Source organism: Strix aluco, chromosome 4 (assembly GCF_031877795.1).
Source record: "Strix aluco isolate bStrAlu1 chromosome 4, bStrAlu1.hap1, whole genome shotgun sequence".
Taxonomy (NCBI): domain Eukaryota; kingdom Metazoa; phylum Chordata; class Aves; order Strigiformes; family Strigidae; genus Strix; species Strix aluco.
Genome location: NC_133934.1, coordinates 11427119 through 11452317, shown reverse-complemented (window position 1 = coordinate 11452317; position 25199 = coordinate 11427119). Strand labels below are relative to the sequence as shown.

Sequence of the window (25199 nt, the reverse complement as noted above, 5' to 3'; positions counted from 1 at the left end):
GGGGGGTGTTACTGAACTACCTGATATAGTTTCAGCCAGGAATTGTATTCCTTTTTGAAACAGGATATAATTTTGAACTGAAATCTATGTATTGCCTCAGAAAATGGATTTTCATTAGACAAAATCTTGTAAAGGGAAATGCAAATTTATTAATGTTTATGTTACAAAGCAGCCAAAGATTTTAATAAATATATTGACATTGGTTGGCTAAATACAAGTGAATTTCATGTGAAAGCCATTTGGAGATGTTTTGCATTTTGTAAGAGGTGCTAAACTTTATCCACCTGCACTGGTATATATTGTCCCTCCCATGCAAATATGCCTCTTTGATATCAGTCACCTCTCAAATACCAATTTTACTTGGGAGGACGTGGTTGATGAATTTCTCCAGTGCTAAAGACTGATGTTAAATAAGTTGCTGTACATTAGAAATTCCCTGCCAAAGGCACTTGGAGGGCAGTGCTTCAGCAGTCATGCTGCCTTGACTCCTTGAGAAGAGCCAGCTGCAGACTAAGAGACAATGTGTGTGAACAGAAGTTGTTTGCCATGACTACTAGTGACTTTTGGTCGTCCTGGTTGCTGTGTCGGTGCTTTCCTAAGACAATACAGAACACAAGGTGCAAAGATGTGGCCTTTTGAATCTCTCTTGCTTACAGACTCTTAATCAGAGAGTGCAACACTTCCCTTAAGTGTACGTTTTAGTAATAAGTAAATCACCAGAATAAAGATGAATGGCAATAAAAAGATTTCACTGAATATTATAAGTTTTCCCTAAGCAAATCTGATAGGGAATGTGTACTGCCACTTGATTTTTCTTATCACAATATTTCCTACCCTTACACTGTAACAGGGAGCCTCTTCAAGGGCCGTGAACATGAAATAGTTGTGCCGGTGAGTTAAATGGCAAAGTATGTGGTATCTAGTTCCAGAGACTGCTTATATCTGAAGAAAAGCTTTATGTAGTATGAGAGACCTTTTGAAATAATTACATACTAAAAATCAATTGATCAAATCTCGCTAGGTCAGTTTGGTTGGTTTACAAGTGGAAAATCTGAAACTTTGCATATGTGCTCTTTTTTTTCTTGCTTGGCCTTGATTATTAGGTGCTGGATAATGTCAAAAAAATTTGAAATCTTTTGACTATCCATTGCTACAGTGGCTTGATCTTTTGTGTTTGTTTTGCATGTTTTGTATGTTTTTATTTATTTGATCATTTGTAATAGTCCTTTGGAAGATCTTCTGTGTCCCTATTTGATAAGTAACCATTGTTGTGGTCATTTGTATTTTACATATGATAAAAATTAAAAAGGGGGGTTCTAGGCAGAACTGAGACCCTTCTGTTAGCCAAGGTGCCAGGAAGCAGGCCGGGCTGCTAAGTGCACGTCTATCATTGGTGAGAACTAGCCTGTTCACAGCTGGTGGGCAGCACCTGTAAGTAGTTACTCAGCCTGGCAAAGGGCTACCAGGGAGTAAAAGGAGGGGACTAGATAGGGGGTCAGAAGCTGGAAAAACCCACCTGTGTATTGGGGAATTGGAAAGCTGCAGAGCAGCAGGAATATCCTGTAAAATGTTTTTGAGATCATCAAATGAGGTTTTTCTGTCTGGAACATTTGGGACCTGAGGAGGATCTTTGAGTTGATATGTGTGTGTAGGAGTGCTATGAATTTGAATGACTTCCTGAGAAATCATGCACTCAGGAAAAAATGGATAGGTCAGATAGTGCTTGAGTAAAACAAGGGTTTGATGTCTCTGAGGAGCAGCCAGCCTTCACTTACTAAGTTGAAGATGAGACCACACTGTGAACTAAACCTCCCTCAGTTTAATGAGGTCTGTAGTATGTGAGATGACCTCTGAGGTTTCTCAGGACTTCCACTTGTCTGCTGCAGCTTGCAGCTGGTCAGGTTATCTGGACCTCTCAGGAATCCAGCATCGTTAGCAACCATTTCCTCTTTCCTTAAAGACAATCATCAGATTAATACAGTAGACATTTCATCGGCATAGACGCAGCATGGAAACTGGATTTTAACTGAAAGCTTTCAGCTGGCCCTCCTGAGTGCAGGATGCTTCCACATCTCTACCTAATGAAATCCATCTCCACATGTTAGAGGAGTGAAAGCCCCACAATTCTTGGGAAGGGCTACAGCTTGTCTGACACGTGGGACCCAAAACTGCTCATCTTCTTTCATTGAATACATAATCTCGTTAGTTTGTCACAATTGACAGGCACTTTGCAGCCTAGAGTGTAACAAACATTGCTGGGTGCTTCAGCTGTATTAGCACCAAAAACTGCCAACAGGACCTGAACTGCATCTTTGTGCATCTTCATGCTTTTGAGAGCACAGTGGGCTTAGTATTCCTTTGGAAGCATTTTCTCTGGCTTACTATACCTCTAAATTGCAATCAAAGCTGCAGTATCCTCTAAGTAGACTTGAGATCATCTTAAAATATTGTACTTAGATACTGGTAGAATACTAACTCTACACAACATGCCTGGAAGTTGTATAAATTCATCAGTAGTCATCACGTATTGAAGGACTATGGTTACACTTGTAATAAAGTACCTAAGCAAGGATGCTCATTTTGCTAAAGTCTGTGATGAGGCTGTTGAAGGGCCGATGGGAATTAAATATGGAATTGGTCTTTGAATGCAAGTGTGAAGCACTTCCATATAAATAAGTTCAAAAAGTTGAGTGCTGGTGGCTGCACTAGATCCCTCAGCTAACGCGGGCTAATTAATTCCCTTTTATCTGCTTTTTACAGAGCTCTTGAAAGTAGAGGTATTTTTTTTCTGGATTGACTGAGACGTGTCTCCAGCTATGTCACACACTTGAGTCTTTGGTCTGTCTGCTCACCTAGCTAAGCTATAGGCTCTGACATTAAGAAGTGGGAAAGTACACATTTTTCTCCAGGCATTCTTTGCCTGTTCTCCAGAAGAGCTGCTGTGGCTGTGTCCTTTCTCTCTAAGTTCCATTCCTTGACAAAGATATTTATAGAGGTCACTAACTAAGCCATTGACACCTGTACTGTTTTCTTATCCTTGCCTGGCCTGCCTTTCCATTTACTTCCATGACCTTGTGTTTATTCTGCTGAAGTATGACACTTAACTTTTTTTGCACATATTTTTGTTGATGTGTAACACCTTCGGAGGGATAACAAATTTCTTCCTTCCCTTTTCATAACAGGTCAATGGGATATTTTTAGTCTTTGAGTGCTTTTATTCTTTTCTTACAACTTCCAGAATGAAAAAAGCAGTTTTTCACCCTAGCTTGTATTGTCTTCGCTTGCTGGAAGGATCCTTGAGATCAGGATCCAGCTTCTGGCTTTGCTGCAAGTCCTTTTGATACCCTCTGTTAGTATGGTTGCTATAAAAGGTGGCCATTCAACTTCCTCTCTCCTCATCTTTGCTGGTTTTTGCCTTTTGAAATGACTGGTTGCTCTGGACAGGGAGGCTTTCCTCCACTGTGTTCATATAGGACCTCACATAGATTGAGATGCCAGTAAATCAATACAATTACCATGATGACCATAGCTGAGAATATGCTCCTAAAGTTTCTTTCACTTTACTACTGGTACACTCCTACATTTCTTCCACTTTTTTTTAAAAAAAACCCTGTGAATTTCAATAATGCTTTCTGTTCAATAGATCCACTAAAGGCAACATTTTGACAAGAATTATTTTACAAGAATAATTTTCTAAAGAGAGAGGTCTGTGTTACAGGATGAATTTCCACATTTATTTGAGACAGTCCCAAGAGCTGCAGCAGACTGTACAGGATTACCTTTTGAACCGCAATGTTGTCGGGTCAGAGATGGTGCTTTCAATAAGCCATTGGGAGTCAATTAAAAATTTTAGGTGTTCTGGACTGTTTTAGCAGTGACAGCTCCTGAGGTCAGGTCAGGTCAGGTTTGCTTGAACCACACTTTGCTTTTTCTGTGCAAGATTCATGTGAGTATTCACAGGCCATGGCATTGACCTTTGGTAGCAAAACACAGTTTACAGGCCTTTTTAAAAGTGAGAGAAACAAAGGTTGTCAGGACATTTTGACCTCTGCTGTGCTCATATTGTTCTTATTGCAAGACTCTAGTCTTTTGCTTGGTCAAATCCTTCATAACTTGACAGCTATTTTGCCAGACATTTTCCTGCTCTTCTATTCTGGTGGAGATCTTGGTTGATGATATGTAGAAAGCTTGAGAAGGGAGGGGTGCATCAGAAAACAAATGAAGGAAGAATGATCTAAATCTGGTTGAAGAAAAAGATGAATTCAATCTCTCTTCTTAGCTTTTTCTAGCACCCCATCAGAAAATGCAGAAATATCCTTACAGTTCCCCTTACAGAACCCTGCTTCTTCCTGTGGGATCTATCACTGTCTGGCCCTTGATTTTCAAGGAGGTTGTAAGTTACTTTGAGATCTTTGCCCCCCTCCTGTTAAAATGTAGTTGACGTAGTCAGTGCTGTCTGTAAATCAGGTGTAGTAGTGTGTCATAATGCATCACACTCATTTTGGGTGGTGTGTGGAGACTTGTGTCAGGAGGAGGGCTGGCTTTTACAGCCAACCCTTTTTTTTTTCTGAACAGAAGAAATTTTAGATAGGAGTAGAGCTGGCCCAAAACCAGAGGAAGGACAATGAGGAGGTGACACCACTTTTCCTTCCTCTTTCACTCCTGAGGACCAGAATGAGGACTGGAATCGAGAATGGGGGAACTTCTGACACTGAGCAAGCAAGAATTCCTCTGTGCTCAGACAGGAGAAGGGAGCCCAAAATGAAAACAGAATCATTGTAAAGGCGCCCTCTGTTTATAACTTGGGGAACTCTATGATGTTCTTTTGAAGAAAGGAGTCAAAATGGGAAAACATTTATTTCCCACTGAAAGCTTTCTGATGGGCATTGAACCTACTATGAATATAAGCAAAAAGGCTGACCTCTGTGTTGTTTGGATGTGCTCAATATCTAAATACTTATCTCTTTTTTTTCTGAGTAACTACATTTTCCTATGGTGTCCTGTGCTGGGTAATACCAAAATGATAGCTTGACTGACTCAACCCAAAGAAACTGTGCTCGTTTTAAGCATCTGATAACCACCACAGTCCATGGAGGGTTTGATACTGGAAAGCTCAGGGCACATACAGCTCACATTACAAGAAGAACTGGTGCTCAGTCCTACTCAGGACGTAATGAGCAACAAGCGAGACATTTGGTGTAAGTTCAGGTGTATTTGGATACTCAAGATTCCTCTCAAATCAGATTTCATTTTCAGAATGTTATTTTATCCTATTCTTTTATCCAGTCCTACATCTCAGTAACTACTTCACCTACTGTCTCCTGTCATAAACCTAATTCTCCATTTTCAAAGAGTTTTGGCTGTGGCTTGCAAAGGCATTCAGGCACAGGGTAAGTGCCTGGCTAGTTCAGATAGTGCAGATGACTGCAATAAAAAGAAAAGAATTTAGGTATCTACCTGCACTGAACAAGATACCTATGAGGGCTTGTAGATCTGGAAAACCTTGTAGTCCTGGTCCTTCACAGAGTTGAAGTAACTACAATAAAAAGTATACAACCAATTGCAATTAAACTTTGAGGGATCCAAGCCATAAACAGTAACTTTTAAAGGGAGAACTTGTCCTTTTTCTATCTGTTTCCACAATGTCTTCTGCCAAACAACACCCAAAAACTTGAAGCCTGTAGGCTAAAAGTAGACTTTTTTTCCCCTTTCAGGTTATGGTATGTTTGCTCCAGAATTCAATGCCACTCATACCCAAACCATTTGTAGATTCTTATCTGAATTAATTTAATATTGTTAGGGGAAAAAAAAAAGAAGTGGGCAGAGCTAGGTACTTAAAAGAATCAAAAACCTTCATGTTTCATACTGATACCTTTAAAACTAGAAGTGAGTTTTCATACTGATATTATTGTATAAAATTTGACCTGAGTTTTAATTAAAAATTAAGGACCATTAATGAAAAAATAAATTAAACCTCTCATTTCAATTAACACAAAATTACTTGTTGACCTGGGATGAAATGACTGGCATTTTAATTTCATTAAGAAAATACATTGATTGAGTCAGATGTTAAAAATCCTCTGAATAAAAAACCTTCCTCCAGTCATATGCTAGGCATTGCTATAATAAAGTAATGATCTTTTTATTGAAAGAAATGGTAATATATTATAATTGCTAGTAATAAAAAGGTATAGATGTACCACATCTATAAAGGAATTTAATAGAATCATTGCTTGGCAAAATGAGCCGATTTTTTCAGATATTTCGAAAGAGATTTTAACTTTATATCTACAGAATAGAAAAGACTGAGATGAGTTTAGTAGCATTTATTTTGCCAGCTTTGCCTTCACTTCAGAATATTTTCAGAGGCAGAACTTCAGATACTGGAACTGAAACTGCAATATGAAAATTGTGAATTATTTCAGAAATAGGCCAGTAAGACATTTTTTAATATGGCAGGCTATTTTTGAAGATATTCTATATATGAGTTTACAAAGACTGGAATCTCAGTTAGTCATTTTGCAGCAACTGCTGCATCACCAAAGTTGCTGCTTTCTCTGCTTACTCTGACAGTGAAGTTCAACACAGGATGAAGCCTGGCAGCTTTAAAGGATGAAGGGATTAGGATGAGCCAGTGTGCTTCTAAGCTAGTCACTGTCTCAAGCCCATCTCAGAATCAAGTCTATCAGTGGAGAGCGGTGATTCGTGGTTTACATACAGTATGAGTGAACGAGCATATTTTATGGAGAACAGTCTGAGTGATCCCATAAATCCTAATGCTACCCATAACCACTATTCATAGGTGTTTTTTTTTTTTTTTGGTTTTAATTTTTTCTCCAAGCACCCAAAGTTTTTCATCATTTTGTTTGTATATGGGGGTGTCTGTGTGTAGGCACATGGAATGACTGAATTGGTAGGGAATGATTGAAGTCCTCAACAGCTTTCATGGTGATATTTTAATATTCAGTGTTTCAGAGCAACTCCACTTCCAATATTGTAAATTTGTTCATTCACGGGATGTTTGCACACGAACTGAATACGAGATCTTGGTCATTGTGTTTCTCTAGTCTCAGTACTGCTTGCAATTTTTCCTAACCCATTTTCTTTTGCAGATGCTACAAATTTGCTATATATTCCTTTTTGACATGATTATATAAAATCAGGTTATAGCAACAATTTTAGAATCATTCACTAGATATTTTGGACAGTTGAGGAATGGGGGAAATGTTGAATTGAACAAGGAACAGGCTGAAGAGAGAAATGACAGTTACATGGAAGGATGGATGAAGTCTGAAAGACCTTCTTTGATATTTTCACTGAAGTTGTGGTATGTTTGAGCTAACAAAATATTCTAGTAACTAAAATTGAAGTTTTTTCAATAGGTAGAGAATTGAAATACAGTACAAAGAAAATTAGACAGCTGTGAGAACTGGAATACTGACAAGAAAATCAGAATTCCAGGTCATACTCTAAGGAATTAATCCTACAAAGAAATCAGGTACCTGTAGTTTTCAATAACAGACATGAAGAAGACCTGCATGTATTTTCAGATCCTATTTCAAGAACAAATAAATACAAAGCTCCCATGAATTTAGAGAGAAGCTTCTTTCAATCTTTGTAGTGTAATAGCAAAGTAAAAATCCCTGATACTTTAAAATGGAATTTGATGAATTTGCGTAAAAGATTGGATAACAAGATTGTGACATGATTCCAACTCTAGCAGGGTATGTTGTAGACATTGACTCAAAAGTATTTTTGAAATATGAAGTTGTTTATTAGATACCTCCACCTCACTTTTCTTCAGCCTTGGCTATGGTTAATTGTGTTTATATATGACAGTAATCCTAACCTACTTGGGAGACAATAAAATAATTAATGTCAGTGAGAATTACAGAATAGAAGGTGTTGTCTTCAGCTGTTTATATATTGATGTGTTTCAACAGTTAAAAATTTTTAATGTTATGTAAGATCTGGTCAAAAATAGAGATCTGCTGGCTTTGGCTTTTGTAGCACTGACATAGTCAGTCATGCTCTGTCTTGGCTGACAAGGTTAAACTATAACAACGGGACTGTGGATTTAAAACAAAATTAAAATGGATATAGCAAACTTAGTTCGTGAACTAAAGGTCACTGTCTTAGGGAGCCACTGTATAATTTCACATCTTTACTGACTCATATGCATTCCTTGGTATGGATTACTCATGTTTCTGTTAATGTAATTGGGGGTGGTTTGCAATTGAGACTGTTTGGCTGCTGTCAGCTAGGATGGAGGTGCTTATTAACGTTGCTTTAAGGGTGAGTGGGTGTGTGCACATGTTTCAGAAACATCTCAGTCTTGGGACTGAATCTGGAGCTACACATCTAAAGAATCTTGTATTTATTTGTTTCAGATGGACTCTTTCTAATAATTTTCTTGTATTCCTGTGAACATCCATCAGAATTATCTCAGAAAGTTCTAAGCAATATATCGTAAAAAGCACTTCAGTCTTGAAGACCAGTCTTCAAAATTGTTGTAGCAGAGCGTGTCATGTATGTGTATCCAAAGTGCTCATGTTAACTGGTGGGGATATAATCAGATCCTGAGCACATGTGAAAAAAAAAAAATCTGTCATGCTGCTACTGAATAGTTTTAAGATACTTTCAAGATGATTGATCTCTTCCTTTATTATTTCTAAAAAAGGGGGTTTCAAACAAAACAAACATCACAACAGCACAAAGAGATTGTCAAAGAAAATTTGTCTATGTCTATAAAAATTGCAGTAGCAAGGCTTTCAAATGGAATACCGATCAGGTATTACGTTCATTATTGGCTCTTTAACAAGTTGCTTCAGTTTCTGGGGTGGGCTATTCATAACTTCATAGCTTTCCTGTGCTGAAGTCACTGCATGCTTGTGAAAAATCTACTGATTCATTCTGCATGAGTGGAGAAGGCAGGATGAGCTGTAGGACTCACCAGACCTCTTTGCACTATGTATTTCCACTTGCACAAAATATAGATCAGTTAGTGATTCACAGATGTGAGAATTTTGTGAGTCCTGGGAGGTGACGAGCACACAGAAAGTGTTAAAGCTCATGAGAAGGAGCGTGTTGTATCCTATATCAATCTGTAACATAATGATTTTGCTAAATCATCTAACATATTGTGATTGGCTTAAATTTGCATTTAGAATCATCAAAACCTGGAAGGAAATTATTTTAAACTCAGATAAAATATCCACATTCTTGTTTTAATATTGAAGTTAAAAGTAAAACCATTGACATGCAAATAATTGTACTGACTTGTTCAATCCCTCATAGACTGTTCATAAAACAGCACTGTAATTTAAAGGTCCTTTTTATGACAGGAAATATATTTCATTTATTCATTGCTCTACTTCAGGCAATAAAGCTGAACTACTCTGTTTACACAACTAATTATTTTTGGGTTTGAGTCCCAGCCTAAATATCAGTTATCCTTAATTTATGAAATATATGAATTTCAGAAACAATCTTGAAAGAAAGAGAAAGCCTGAAGTTAATGAAAAATGTTTAGCTGCTTACTGTTGGAGAGAATTATTAGAACAATAATCTGCTGTCCTCAGAGGGCAGCTTGAACATTTTCTTGCACTTACTATACATTTAGACCCATTGAAAAAAACCATAAAAGTAGTGCATATCAGCATGTGGCTGGTGGAGGATGTACAAGCAATTGCTAAAGAGTAAGCTGGAAAGACTTAGTCTGAAAATATTTCTGTAATGCATTTCAACTATTTTTGACCAGCTGTGTTGACAGAAAAGACTAACTGTGAAAGTGCATTCAAAGTCGGGTTTTCCCCCCTCAAAATAAAAAGCATAGAAAAATGGTACAAAGCTATATTGTCCCTCATTTATATCCAGGTAGCCTTAAAACCAGGGCCAAATTTTGCCCTGACTTTTTAATGTAAAAATTTGGAAAATATGCTGTCATTTACATTTTTTTAACTGAGAGCAAGACTTGCTCCATTTCCTTATTTAGTTTTACATTAACTCCTTCTTCAAACCTGATCCATTCAGCATTGTCTGAGTGGCGAAGCCTTTTCAAAATCTTCAGTGTCGAGCTACTTTCCAAGACAATATGGTTTTAATTTCTTACATATATTTTGGGTTTAGTGGAGCTGTTAAAATTTGTCTTTGTCTACCTGGTGAAGACAACCCATAATTTCTTTACTCCAAAATAGATCTTGACTTCTCGTGGCATTTTGCACATGGGAACATCTCCCTACTATTACTGTCTGATATTTAAATAGTACGCGCTTTCTCACAGGAAGGGCTCATTGGGAACATTGAAACTTTCTGAACATGCACGACTTTCTCTCCTCAACATTGAAGTCCACCCACTCATAGAGTGGGAGCCTCATAACACAGGTAATTGGAGCGTCAAGTGCTGCATAACTGGGAGGAGGAATGCTTGGATGAAGGCACTGGGACATGCCAGTGCCTTTGAAAGCCTAAAGAAGCCCTGGGACATGCCAATGCCATGGCTCCCTCATGAGGAACAATGGTCTCACTTCTTGTTCACAGCACTCCTGTATGGTCAAACTTCTCACTTATTGGTTGTGTGGATTTGGACTGTATCTGAAGTAGATGTTCACATTTTTGTATTATCTTTTCTTAATGGGGGAAAAGAAGAAGTGGCAACTGACTAGTGAGCTGACAGGTCCTGCCTTTGTGCAATAAATGCACGTAAATCATGTTTCAAGCAGGTCCCATTTGCTTGCTATAAATTGACTGAGTTTCTGTGGAAATGTGCTCTTTTTTTTTCATTTTTTTTTTTTTTTTAGTGATAGAAGAATAGTTCTTGCTGTTTCTGTTTCTCATCTCTTACACAGTGTGTTCGTTAACATTCATAAACAACCAACTGCAACAGCTCTTCATCAGACTTCTCTTTTTTATATTTAATTTATTACTCCTACAGCAAAGAAACTGTAGGATTTCACCATGATGCAAATGTCACTTGGATGCTTTTATTTTTCATTCAAAATACTCCAAAGATGTTAATGAATAGTTGAAATACTAGACAGAGAAGCAGATCTTTTGGAGCTTGTGTTTATATCAACTCCAGATCTTGCTATGAGAGCAATGCATAAATACATCTAAATATGTTGCAAAATAATGTAATCTTAAAACATTCTTTTGGAAAGAATAAAAAGAACAAGAACAGGGAGCATTTTTATTTTTTATGCATCAGTGCCCATTAGAGATTAAGAGAAAAGCAGGATAATGTGCAGCTTTTCAATATTTCATAAGCAATTTCCACATTTAGGCAATTTTAAGTTGCTGGCTAATTGGGATTGAGGAAAGGTATCACTGAGCTTTATTTTAAATGTACTTGATTCAATCTGGAGTAAACCATGGCTTTATTTTATGATGGTTTTTGCTTTTTACCACAGAGGCAGTGATTACTGAGCATACAGAAGATTCAGAACTTCTTTGTATTGTGAGGTGACTCAGTTTGTAGTTTTGAATAGGGCAATATCCAGAACATGAGATTCACTCTGAGGATTGCCATATAATAATCTGGAAAAGATACTGCTATAGCCACATATGTTTTTATTAAAGATGCTCCCAATCTATATTGGGTTAGCCAGAACTTTTCTATACAGTATTCTTTCAGTTTTCTCTTTGCAAAATACTCATACCTCCTATGTTAATAATGAGTCGTTAATATTTTCTAGAATATGCTCAGGTTACAGATGTTCAGCTTTTGCTACAATATCAAATGTTATTTCAATCATGTACTTCAGTGGTTCACACCCCTCTGAGACCCATTTGTGGACAAGAAATTCCTCTAAAAGCCTCCAGGCCCAACAGCCTATTGCCTTTCCAAAATTTTACACAAACCTGAAAAGGGGCAATGAGTAAAGTTTCTCTTTACCCTGGGGCCAGTTCTGTCCTCCCTTTGACAGCCTCCTAGTTAATGCAGTTGATTCTCTGTCTGAAATGACAGCTGTCTCTGCTGACATTTTTCTGAGTAAAAAAAAAAAAAAGGACTGAAAAAGCAATTTTCTTATGTCTTCTCCTTTAAAATAAACCCTAGGAAATTGTAATAAAACAACAAGCATAAAAGTTGCTCATGCTACTTGAATTTTTACTGAACTATGGATACACCATGGTATTGGATGGAGTTGCATGATCATGTATTTTCTCCATGAAGTCCCGATCCCATCTGGTACATGATGTAGACACAGAACAGAAAAGAATTAATGCAACAGGGCTCACTGCAACTTCCTTGTTTCCAAATATTTAGTCTGCAACCTGAGCGAGACTACTTTGACAGAGGGGATTACTTGTTATATATGATATAATGTTTTTGAAAGCCATTCCTTACCTTTACTTAAGTGAGGGAGAGACATTACATGGCACAGTTAGAAGTCAGGATGAGTGCTATTACACATTGTGACCAAGTCAGACTGACTTTAACAGAGTGATTATCAACTAAATATCATCTGTAGAGATGTGGTCAAGCTGGACTTGAGAAATGAACTGTCATGGTTTAAACCCGGTTGGCAGCCAAACACCACACAGCCGCCTGCTCCCCCTCCCAGGGGATGAGGGAGAGTTTAATAGTTGAAATAAAATAAAACAATAACAATAATAGAAAGGACAAATGGGTAATGCACAATGCTCACCACCTGCCGACTGATAGCCAGCCCATTCCCCTCTAGCAATCCCCAAATCCCAAGATCCAAGAACCCCCTCCTTCCCAGCTGACCCTTCTTTATATACTGAGCATGATGTTACGTGATATGGAATATTTCATTGGCCAGTTTGGGTCCAGCGCTCTGGCTCTGGTCCCTCCCAGCTTCTTGTACGCTTTCGCAGCAGCAGGACATGGGGAATTGAAGAGTCCTTGATCTCTTAGCAACAACTTTAAACATCAGTGCATTGTCAACATTCTTCTCATACCAAATCCCATACTGAATCCAAAACACAGCACTATTCTAGCTACTAAGAAGAAAACTTAACTCTGTCTCAGCTGAAACCAGGACGCAAACCCTGAATAGATCTGAATAGTGATTTTTTTTTTATAGCTCCCTGTGCTGGTAGAGATGCTGAAGAATAACAGAATTGTTTTTCAAAAGCGTGCTGTATTTGCTGAATACAGAAAGACGGGTATGGTATTAATTTTAATCTTAGCTGTTGTTTTCCGATTTCTGGTGGTTGTAATTCTCTGCCTTATTTTATCTGTCGAAAATGAGAGTAAAGAAGCATTCAGTTGAGAGGGGTGAGTATATTCTGCTGGTACCAGCTGTACCATCAAACTGTTGGGAAGCACTGTTATTTACCTGAGCAACCTAATTGATTTTATGGTATAAGTAGTTTTCCCAGCTAAATGATTCCATTGTTGTGGGTGGAGATATTCCACGTGCACTGCTGTGTAACAGTGTGGCCACCACTACAACATGAATCTCCCAAACAGAGCTTGTAACAACAGTGTTTTTGTGAAAGTAATTTTTCATTACTGTAAGCTGTATATACTACCCCCTATACCAACTAGAAGTAATTGCACAGGCTTAACATGGCATAATTAGACGTTCTATTATGCCAGATGGAGGAATATTTTATATTAATGTTGACAGGTTTTCTGAAAGTTTTGTGTGAGAAACAAAATGAGGACACAAATGTAATACTAAATCTATCAGGTAAACATTTTCCAATATAAAGTTGCCTTTCTAACATCTTATTCACGTTAACACATCAGATGTGGCTCCAGAAACTTCCTAGAAGTACTGCTTGCCTCAGCAATGAAACACTGCTATGAAAACACCTTAATACAGTAATTTGGGGATTTAAGGGTTTACAATAATCTATGAAGATGTAACTAATTGTTTATTTAATACACTAACTTTAAGATTGACAAATTTGTCAAAGTACTGACTGAATTAAATTAGCTATTTCTGTTATGCTTATGTTTCTTAAAGAAATAGAGTAGAGATAACAGATAGATAACAGCACTGCTTAATGCCCAGGTAAAATTAACCAATTTATTATTCACCCAGAGATGGCCTCTTAACGTTTAACGTGGATATATCACTGGTTAGAAATTATTTTTTTTTAATAGACCTCTACACTGCAGTCAGCCATCATACTATTTGAGTGATATCTTATCACCAGAGGAAACATCAACATGGAAAGAAAGGTGTTCTGCCTTCATGACACTCATCTAGAGTGGCATTACTCAACACCTTGCATGTGGTGTGGGATGATGGAGAGCTTGAAAAGATGTTCTCACAGCACCTCACGGTAATGGAGCAGAAAGGAGTGAAATGATTTTTTTGAATCCTATATTTGCAAATGTGGGTGGAATTCTCTGAATAATTTTGGCTGAAATGAAGCCTTTGCTCAATTTCCTTCCCTGCCTGTGGGAAGCGAACCCACACCCCTATTGGGAATACTTCAGTCAAAAGGCTACCACTTCTGGGGTAGGGTTCCCTCATGCCCTGGTCTGCATGAAATAAAGGTATTATATCAATAATCAATAATTAAGTTGGCTAGGGAGAAACAGAATGGGAGTAAATCCACAGCCCAGACATTAGGACAGTCACCTGGGAAACATTTAGCCAATTTTTCTCTAAAACAGGCAGAGAATAGAGTTGAACCAAGGGCTGCCATTTACTCACCTGCCCTCATAACTGAAGCACATCAGGTGACATCCACTCTGGTACCTGGAGGTTACCATGAAAGAATAACAGTGCACAACAGATAGCACAAAATAAGTTTGGCATTGCTTCTAAAATTATTTCAGCAGTTCTTTCACAGTAGGGTCTGATTTTCAGTTTGATAAGAGATGGTGTTATCTGAAAAAAACCCTCCTTGCTATACCAAATTTTGCTTCAAATATGTTATTATTAGTCATTTTAGCACAGATTTCCAAAAAGTTTGTGATGTTGAACCCTGTCTCAGACATAAGTCCAACAGTGCGTGTTACAGAATTCATGCAATCAATCTGAAAGCCATCATTTTTGTAGTTAATAATATGCAAAAGAAAAAATTCCTCATTAAAAATATGTGGGCCAACATATTATGGCTATAAAGCATTGTGAAAATGTCTTGCTTTATCACACAGAGCATCATAAAAATAAATTTTCTGTCCAGATGCTCAGATCAGGCCTATTTGAAATGAAATAATATTATCTAGATTTCTGTACTGCATAGATTGAAACCAAACTTAAATTTTATGAGTTATGATACAATATGAGATAAATATTTTCTGTGGCACTTGTGACGCCACCCAATAGAAGCCTTTCCTACATATATGTATGTAAAAGACATTTACAAGATATTTTGCCTTATATTTGCATATCATTATACTGTCTGCACAGTCAGTAATACACTAAATAACCCCAGAGAAATCAGGTAAACAAATACCATCTCTCTTTTAGAGGGAAACAGAACCTGAGAAGCAATAAAACATCAGGTGATCCACAAATCCAGAAACTGGAATTCTTATTTAGCTTTTGATGAAACAAAACCATGTGGGCCAAAACACCTTCACGCCCCGCCCCCCCCCCCCCAAAAAAAAAAAAATTTCCAACAGTCAAGAAAGCAATTTAGGAAAAATCTTCATCCATATTGTCTCGTTTTTGACCAGCTACTCACTGCTGTTTGCATTTATTGATACACCACCACCAAAAGCAAACTGATCAATCCCAGGCATAACCAGAAATAGTAATGACTAATTTTGAAACTATTCCTCTCCAGGTGAAGTCTTGTTGCTGATACCAGATGTCTGCTATCTGTTCTTCCATGTAGGATTTCTCTGCCCAGATTATGCATATGTAAAAACTGACCAAGATCTTGCAAACCCTGCGAGGATTGGAGGATTCACTGAGATGACTGACTTGTGGCAGGGTAAGTACGGCTACTTGCAGCTGAAAAGAAAGAAACATGTAATAGTAACTCTGTTCCTCAGTTCATTCAGCTGGAAAACAAGGGCCATGATGTTTGCCTGCTTCTTAAGGAGCTGTGAGGCTTAATTAATTAGAATCAGTGTTTGGGGATTTTTGCTTGAGGGCATTTTGCATACAAATTGTTTTTCCTTTTAGTCTTCTGAAATTATTAATTGTGCTATAAAAGCATCAAATGTCCTAAGTAGGAATAGAGCTCCACTGCTCAAGTCACCTAGATAGTGCACACAACCAAAGCCAGCCTATGTTCCAGTAATATCACAGCATGAGAAAGGAAATGTGCACAGGAGGGAGAAGAGACACTCACAGAATCATGCATTTCCATGGAGCTAGAGCAGAGCTAACTAGTTTTAAGCTGGTTCAGCTGCTTTGGATATGTAGTTTTCCCTGTAAATTAGTAAATTTGAAAGTTGTATTTTTGCCTTTCCAGACCTTCTGCACTGAAATCTTTCCATTATTACTTATCTCTGGCTTTCTCCAAAGCTATTGCATGCTTCTTTTTATTTCAGACCTCTTTAGGAATGAGTTACCTTCATCAACTTTACAAACAAATCTATGAACATCCTTATTGTCTTCTTGTTAAACTTGAGGTTTTAATATCAAGATTAAATTTTCATTCAGTCATCTTCTGTCAACAAAACCATCACTACAATAACTCCAGGACAACATATTAAATCCTTGTTTCTAAATTTGGCATTGACTTCTCATCCTGACAAATGGCTAAAAAATACAAACCTCTTACTTTTGTTAATGAATGGTTCTGAAGTCATGAAGCAAACCAGCATCACTCAAATATTAATTTTCTTATAACTAAGAATTATGGTCCAAATGCCTGGGTTTTGGCTCAGTTTTATATTAATATAATACTGCATCACTATGATTAGACAAAATGAAGATTTTAATTTTCATGATTAGCAAACAGAAGTCTCTTGATTTGCATTTATTTTAGCACTTTTATATCATTTCATTCTCTGCTGTTAGAGCTGAATATTTCTTACAAATTTTTTCTATTTTTCATTCAAGAGCATTTAGCACTTCACCACAGTTGAAGCAACAGGAAATAAACTTCCACTTCAAAAGCAGAGCAGAGGAAACAGTATAAAATGTTTTAAGGATTATTTTTCTTAGGATTGGAGACTACCTTCCTGTTATGTTTTGCCTTTTTCAAATTGTATCATTTGACTACTGCAAACTAAAACCTAACAAGCATGGAAGATAACATTTACAACTAGTTTTCAGTTTATGGTCTATAACATTTTGAAAGAGCAACTGAGAAAAGCAGACTTGTTTGGTGCAGATTTTAATTTACCATTCACATGTCTGTGCCTCTGTTACAAATTCTAGTGGATATTTAGGAACTCCGAGAAGACTGCACATCAATGAAGTGAACAGACTAGGTGCAACACGTTAAAAAGTCTGGCTGAAAACTCTCAGCTCAGTAAAATCAATCAGAGCTTTATCATTCCATTTCACAGTACCAAGATTTTGAATCTTGGAAGTATTGCTTCATTCTTATAAAAACCAAACCAACATAGGAAAGATCACAGAAGTGAGAAATGAAGTCTTTTGCAGTTTGCTTGCTGCTTAGTAAGCTAAGGTTGAGTTGATAGCTTCATATTATTTCCGAGAAGAGCAGGGAGGAATCCTTATAGTGATGTTGATCACTTTACCACCAGAGCTGCATATTCTTTGTCAAAAATATCACATGCATATCCTATACCTGATGAGAAACCAAAGTGCCTGCAACTAAAACATGGATTTTTCAGCCTGATTTGGGAATATGACAATTAATCAGGTGGTACTTGCCAAATACCCTTTACTTTTCATATAAGAGATTTAGAAAACCATAAAGTCAAGCCTTGTGGAGAGGATTGTCATGGAGAAGACTGTATGCTTCTTATCTTCCTCCCATTGGGATGAAAATGTCAGGTTGTGTTAAGTGGAAACCCAGAAGATATCTAAGCTCACATGCACAGAGATTTACAGGAAACTTAAGGTATGAAAGTGCCAGAATATTATTTCCCAGCAGCAGTAGCAATCAACAATCCCCTGGGTTCATGCAACTTCAGATATACTTCTCAACAGGAAAAAAAAAAAAAAATCAGAAAAGCTGACAAGACCACAGTCTTTTCCAAAAACAAGCTCCTCTCCTTCCCACCAAAAAAATCTCACCTGCCTGTCTCTGAAGCACTCTGGTTCTGCCAGATTCTCAAAACTAACCAAAAGATCTGAGGGGAAGGAAAGCCAGCAAAATGACAAAATAAGGGATCAGTCATTTTCTTTGATATCAAGGCTGGAGTTGGGTAAATCCCCTGACCTCAGTTTTGTACCAGCTTCACACAGACGTGAATCGGGTACAAAAGCATTAGACAGGTTAAGTGTGAACACACAGGTCTGTTTCCTACTGCAGGTATGGGAACTAAGGTCTCACCTCTGACAGATTTAACTGCTTCATCCAGACAGGGCTAGTCTTGTGCACTCCAACAGAGCCCTCACTGCTATGGCAAACTAGATTCTGTCTCAGGGCAAGCTCTGAGCCACTGAGTAGACAAAATGCCATTAAAATAAATGGACTTGTATCTATCTACTAAACCTTAATGTAACAAGAGATTATTCTTTTACACATTTAGCACTAGAAAAAATAACCACAGTATGAGGGAACTTTACTGGTTCAGGCCATGTTTAATCTAAAGTTAGAGCAGAATCCTAGAAAGCAAATTGATTTCTTCAAAGCAGTACAAACTAGTTTATTCAAGCAATCAGTCTTGCAATAAATGTGTTCAATTTCTAGGAGCTTGTAATTTAGCACTATCAGGGCCAGAGAAACAAATATCTCTGATTTCTGTGAGAGGTTCCAGGATGTTACACAGACAGACCATCCACTAATGCTTCACAAATGTTAGCAAATGAAATATTGTTTCACATGCTGTAGCAAGATGATTTGAGAAGAGATGCTAAAAATGTGAATTGTGGATCCCAGGACTATAGCCAGACATCAGCAGAAGGGAAATTACTGTCACTCTATGGGGCAGCCAAGTTGTGGTTAAGACACAGAGCTTCAAAGCTCTAGTGAAGATACTGGAGGGGGTGTGATGGGTAGGGAGGAGAGGGACTCTGCCCCTTGCTTGAGGAGGAAGATGTCAAAGGGCCTGATATAAAGGGGCCTCTGGTGGGGGAGCCATTCTCATCTATAAGGCCTGAGGAGATTAACAGGTAGAGGATTTAAAAGAGCATACACCTGAAGAGGAATACAAGCAAACGTGACCACAGCCAACGCTGGTGGAGGTGACAGACAGAGGTTGAAGGGCTGGTCCCCGATCTTCTGTGCCACACATAGAATAACTCCTCTAACGAGCCAAAACAGAAGGCAGTTCATGCATGCCTGTTTGCATTTGGATTTTGATCCTTCAGTTCTCTTGCACATATTTTAGAGTCCAGCCACTTCCCTAGAAAGCTTCAAAAATCAGGAGATAATTTTCACCAATCCAAATAAATAATTGCATGGCATGATTTTTAAGCCAATGACACGATTGTTATTCTTTGTAAGGGAGAGTATAATATGACTCATTATTTTTGAGCTTGTGGAGTCTGCCACACTATAAAAGACACTGTATAAAACTCAAGAGATAGCTACAGCATTTGGCTGGTATATTGTACATAAAAATACTTTCTGAAGTAAGATTTTGCAAGAAGCATTAATGTTATTCAATTAAATTTCACAGTTCAACTGTGAAACAAAAAGGACCCTGAAAGACCAAATTTTGCCCAGCGTAGTGGTTTGTAGCTTCACAGTAAAAAGGCTGTTGGAGCAGAAGGGTACCTGGCTCACAGCACTGGATTTAGTGGCAGATCCCTTTGTAACACTAGCTGTTCAGTTTAGTGTGCCACAGAAATCTCTCCCTCTGTTTCTGTCTTCAGCAGGCTTAATTCAAATTTTCACCAATCTTAATAGGGCCCCAGGTCTTGCATAGTCACTGAACAAGCATCCTTGTTTCAGTTGTTCAGTGTACTGATCTGGTGGGAGTGTTCCCCTTGTTAGTCTCTCTTTTTCCTTGTCTGTCTACCTTCCTCCCCTTCACTCACTCCCTTCAATTTACAAATCCTGTAAGTAAAATAAAACAAACTTTTAAACTCTCAGCTTCCACACAGAATACCAGGAAACAGCAAGCATAATACAAAATGAATAGCAGGAATCACAAAAACATGTCCCCAGACCAGAAACCCTAAATTAAATTTGTCAACTTACCTAAGGACTAAAAGCTTTCTCTGAATGTTGCACTGCAACTTAAAGATTAAATTAGCCACTTCCATCATGATGTTTTTGTACCACTAAAGTCAATCTGACTTCACAGAAAGAAAGTCACAATCAATACAAAAGTGCAATTTCTTAGAGTTTGGTTAAGTATGTTACCAAGTTGGTGGAAATAATCACAAATTACAGTCCCTAAATTCTTTGAAAGCAAGGCCAGCATCCTTCAGTGAGGACTGAAAGCTTCACTTGATTCCATTAGGACATAAACATAAGCAGTATTATCCTTCCCAGGGGTGCTTTCAAGGCCTTTTTATGCTTGACCATCCAGTGATGTGCTGTTTAAGCTAAGGTGCCCTTAATATCGTCAATCCCCTGAAGTCAAATGATCAAACTGTATCATCTCACCAAGCACTTAGGTTTTAAAGGTGACATTAATAATTACTAGAACTGCAGGAGTCAAATTGCTTGATATCTTCTTGACCCTCCCCAAAAGGCCAAAAATTTTGTATTATTTGGAGATTTCAGATGGGATCTGATCCAAATCATCTCACTGTTATTCCTTGCTAGAGCCATGTGATGAAAGGAATGAGATAGTAATGGAAACCCGTAAGTTGACAGAAAGGAAAGTTTAATTTTGAGTTACACTCTGGCTTTCTTAAGATTTTGGTCTTTTGGAAATGTTAAAAGCATACAGACTTTTACCTAGTGCTTTTAAATACTGAGAGTACCTCATTAATCATCCTGGGTAGGTTAGACACTCAATCTCTTGTTGACCAGTCCCATCTCTTTTCTCTTATGATTCACAAAAGCCTATAATCAGCTATCTGATTTCAGGCCCTTTTGTGAAAGAGACTGTCAGGCTTTCAGCCTTGGTGTGTAAAGCCTTCCAGTTTCAATCTCAAATATGCTTAAGACCATTTTAATAATTTTCCAAGCCTTGGGTATCAGAACGAATTTCTCAGAGTGAGAGTAGTATGGATGAGATTCTGGTTTAATGGGCTTATGCCTGTTAAGGGTCTAAACCTTGGCTATGTAGCAGTGAGAGAAGTCTGACCTCATAGAAAGAAAATTGTCCATTTACATAATCAGAGTAAGACTTAAAACAGAAAACAGATATTTCCTAGTAGATGAGAAAATTACAGAGGAGGTAAAAGGATGATGAGAAAGTATATGAAAGAATATTCACCAGATACCTTGTGATCAAACCACTGCTCCCTTTCATCCCTGTTGCTCACGCCCAGCAGCAGCTCCCTTGTAACACTTGCTGCAATCTCTTCTTGTTTCTTTGTGGTGGTTTCTGAAATGAAGAAAAGATGCTCCCTTTCTCTCTTTTCACAGCATCAGTGCCACACAAGTTTGGATTTCTCCTCTTTGTACATGCTTGCATTCCTCTGTCCTTAATACAAAGCATTTAGTGACATTTTGTCATACAGAAGCTACTGCTTGTTTATCTGACAATATACTTTTTTTTTCCTTTGAGCTGTCATCTTGCTGAATGACTGTGAAGGCTTAAGTGAAACTAGCTCTTAGCAGCCTCCCATAGTTGTATGTTTGACATAAAAGGCCACAAGAAAGACAGGATAGAAAGCATTTATATCTTTGCTTCCAAAAGCAATTGATTCGATTTCTAACCCTTTTTCTAAGCAATGGGCACAGATAATCTTTTACATACACAGTTCAATATGGTCATATCTTTCTACTCAGAAAAGCCAACTGTTTCCCTTTGGAAAGCTTTAAAATTACTGGACAAACTCATCCCAAAGCCAGATATATTTCTCAACCTGTTTGTTTGTGTTTTGGTTTTTTGTTTTTTTTTTTTGTTTTGTTTTTGTTTTGTTTTGTTTTGTTTTTTTTTTTTTGTTTGTTTTTGTTTTTGTTTTTTTTTTCCCTCCATTTCAGTGTATTTACACCTATCAGATGTGCAACAGAAAATGAACTCTAAGAATTTTCCCATCACGTAGAGAGGACAATTAGAATCTGAATTTCATAGATGGCCACAGGGTTAACCATTACAAATCTCCACAGAAGATCAAAGAAAAATCCTTCATGTTACTTCTTCTGTGCCTCCATCTTCTTTATGTGTATGTGCCCTTACCTTGGTTTCATTACTATTTTATATGGATTTAGTGTAATTAGTATTGGAAGTATAATTCTGTTTATCAGATACTAAAGTCTGCTGCAAAGGCCATCTGTGTTAGAAAAAAAACCCTTCTTACGTGTTTTGAACAGTTCAATAAGCTGAAATCTCTCTCAGTAAAGCATTTAGATCAGGTTTTTAGTCAGAGATGGTTCATAATGATTTTTCCTTTAGGCTGAGGAATGTAGTAGGTGAGTTCTTTAAGATCCCTTTTTTACTTTAGATGACTTAAAAGATTGCTCCTCAGATGAATTATAGAAAGTTGTAGCTGAACTGGGATTGAAGAACATACTGAAACCTCCCTGTGGACAGCCTGTTTAATTTCTAGGCACTCAGCACTGCTGTCTAACTAGTTTAAACAGTTTTGATTTTTATATTTTAACTTCTCTTACGAAATGTTCCAAGACATTTATGAAAGGGACTTTTTTTTTATTTGTTTCTTCTTAAACTTGTAACATGAAGAACACCGTTCCCATTGTTCGCATGGGAGGTAAGGGAGAATGCAGGGAAAGGTTTCTGACACAAAGGCTCTAAACTTGCTTATGCCACCCACACTTGCCTTTAGCCATGATGAAATTTTATACATGTAGATTACTATGGACAGTAAAGGCCATAATGATAATCTAGTTTGACTCCACTGCACAACACAGACCAAAGACCTTCACCAAACATTTTTGCATCAAGGCTGTAACACTAAGCTATAATCTGTCTTTTAAAAAACCACTCTAACTTGATTAGAAGAGCTATCACATCCCTTAATAGGTTGTTCAAACAGCTAGTTATCCTCCCTTAAAATATGTGTATTCAAGTACATCAAGCTTCAGCCTCCAAAATTTGAATCTCTCTATTCTGCACTGAAGAGTCATAATTCTTTCACAATTAGATACTACTTGATTGTGATCTTAGTCTTTTAACCTTCTTTTGAATAGGCTAAATAGACTGTTATTCACTATGTCCTCTCATTAAATCTTGTTTTTCAGAACTCAGATCATTCTTGTAACACTTTTCTAGTTCTTTTCTGTTTGCCTTTTCTTTGAACTCCTGACCCTAGACAAGAAAAGCATTTTCAAACAGTAGTCTCATTTAAAGTCACCATTCCAACAACATATCAATCACTACATTCACCTCATGAAACCAGCTGGTAAAAGCACTATTGTGCTTCAATACTAAAACATAATGGCATGGATAAACATTGCACTAAATATTTAAGCCAAGAAAACAATTACCAGAATTTGGAGTAGCTTTTCTTCATTATTGCACCTCTACAGTAATGTCCAACAGCCTATAAATAAGCTTACATAAAGCAAAGTGGGTATGGTTTAAGGTTAGAAAGAACTGATGTGATTAAACTTGTGTATTAATTCTGGTGACTTTATCCTTCAGACATCTAGTACTCCTAGTACCAGGGAAAATTAATAATGAGTATGGTGCTCTGTAGTGTGTATTGGCCATGCTAGAATATGTACCATATAAATGCATGATAGTTTGAACTTTAAGCCAGTTTTCATAAAGTAGAGCTTGGATTGTGGCACTACCATCAACTGACAAAGTATATAATTTATCTAATCCGTGAAGGACCTTTCTCTTGAGCTGTGATGTCTCCTGTGGTTACAGAAGAATGTGCAATGCTAATAATGACTAGGATTTCTTTAGATGCCTCACCTGTGCTCCACATCTGCATGTAGGTTATGATGAAACTAAACACAGAGATCTCATCTGAAGCAAAGCACTGCATCACATATTTTTCAGCCTTTTATATCTTAACGTTAGGATTTTTACCTGTCTACAAAACTGCAATATTCAGAGTTTCTCATTCATTCGACAACTTAAGACATTTCCTTTGATAAAAGCCCCGTGTTCTTCTTGGGTCTTCCTTAGTTACAGCACCCTAAACATTATCTAGAGTATAAGATGTTACATTACCAGTACTACTATTCCTTTTAATGATCTTAGTTTGAAAGGCATCAGATATATCACATTGTGTTGTGAAGCCCTCACATTCAGATCTGATAGCTGTGGGTGCAGTTTAACAAGGCAGTGAAAGATGGAAAGATATCCCTACTCTATCAGATCCTGTATTACAGGGGAAGAAGAAAGATAACTCATACTAGTGATAACTACCACTTCATGTCACCTGCGTGGATTTCCTGATGCAACGCAGGTAAACTCCAGTGCACCTCCTTTCATTATACTCTTTTCTGCTATCCAGACTGCAGGTCTCGATCAATTTTCCAGATTGTATTTTTATGACAACATCAAAAGTTATCAATTTAAGGCACAGCCTTAGTGGAATAAACATTCCACAAACACACAGATGGCGTTTCAGCCCTGATACATATATAATTGGCAGGTCAGATAAAAGATGGGGAAAAGGAAATAGCTGTTTTAAAATAAATGTAGGGATGGAGATACAGTTATTTAAAAAGAGAATGGTTCTCGTGAAGTGCCAAGAAATGAACAAGAGCTTCTGGTTTCCATTAAATAATAAAAAAATATTACTTCCCCTGGAAGTTAGATATGAAGTTGGGGAATGAGTGTGTCAACAAAGAAGAGTGGATTCAGAAAGGCTGGGGGTAGTGCCAAAGCAGGACCACCTGTCTTTGATCCTTAGTAAACCATTTTCAGGACACTTGCTTCTGAATGATGCCATTTTTGTGATGCACAAAATAACATTTTTCCATTACTTCATTTTCAGAAATGACTAAAATACATTGGTTTATATTTTCTAAAAATATTTCAGTATATATGCGCTACAGAAATTGTGTATTCCAAAAGCTGAAGCTTAGTAATGTCATAAGAAACTGAAACCAGGAATTTATAATCCATGATGTTGGGAAACCTCAAATAAGTGGTGTTACAAAGTCTACCTGTAATGTGATCAAAG

The 25199-nt window shown here is 37.5% G+C and overlaps 1 long non-coding RNA gene across 1 annotated transcript in view; it reads left to right on the top strand.

Annotated features, from left to right (window-relative positions):
• Positions 1 to 25199, top strand: part of LOC141922212 (uncharacterized) — a 36230-nt gene that overhangs the window by 9368 nt on the left and 1663 nt on the right. The window contains exon 2 of the long non-coding RNA XR_012622908.1: positions 15772 to 15870. This is a non-coding gene — a long non-coding RNA (uncharacterized LOC141922212). The remainder of the gene's footprint in view (positions 1 to 15771; positions 15871 to 25199) is intronic.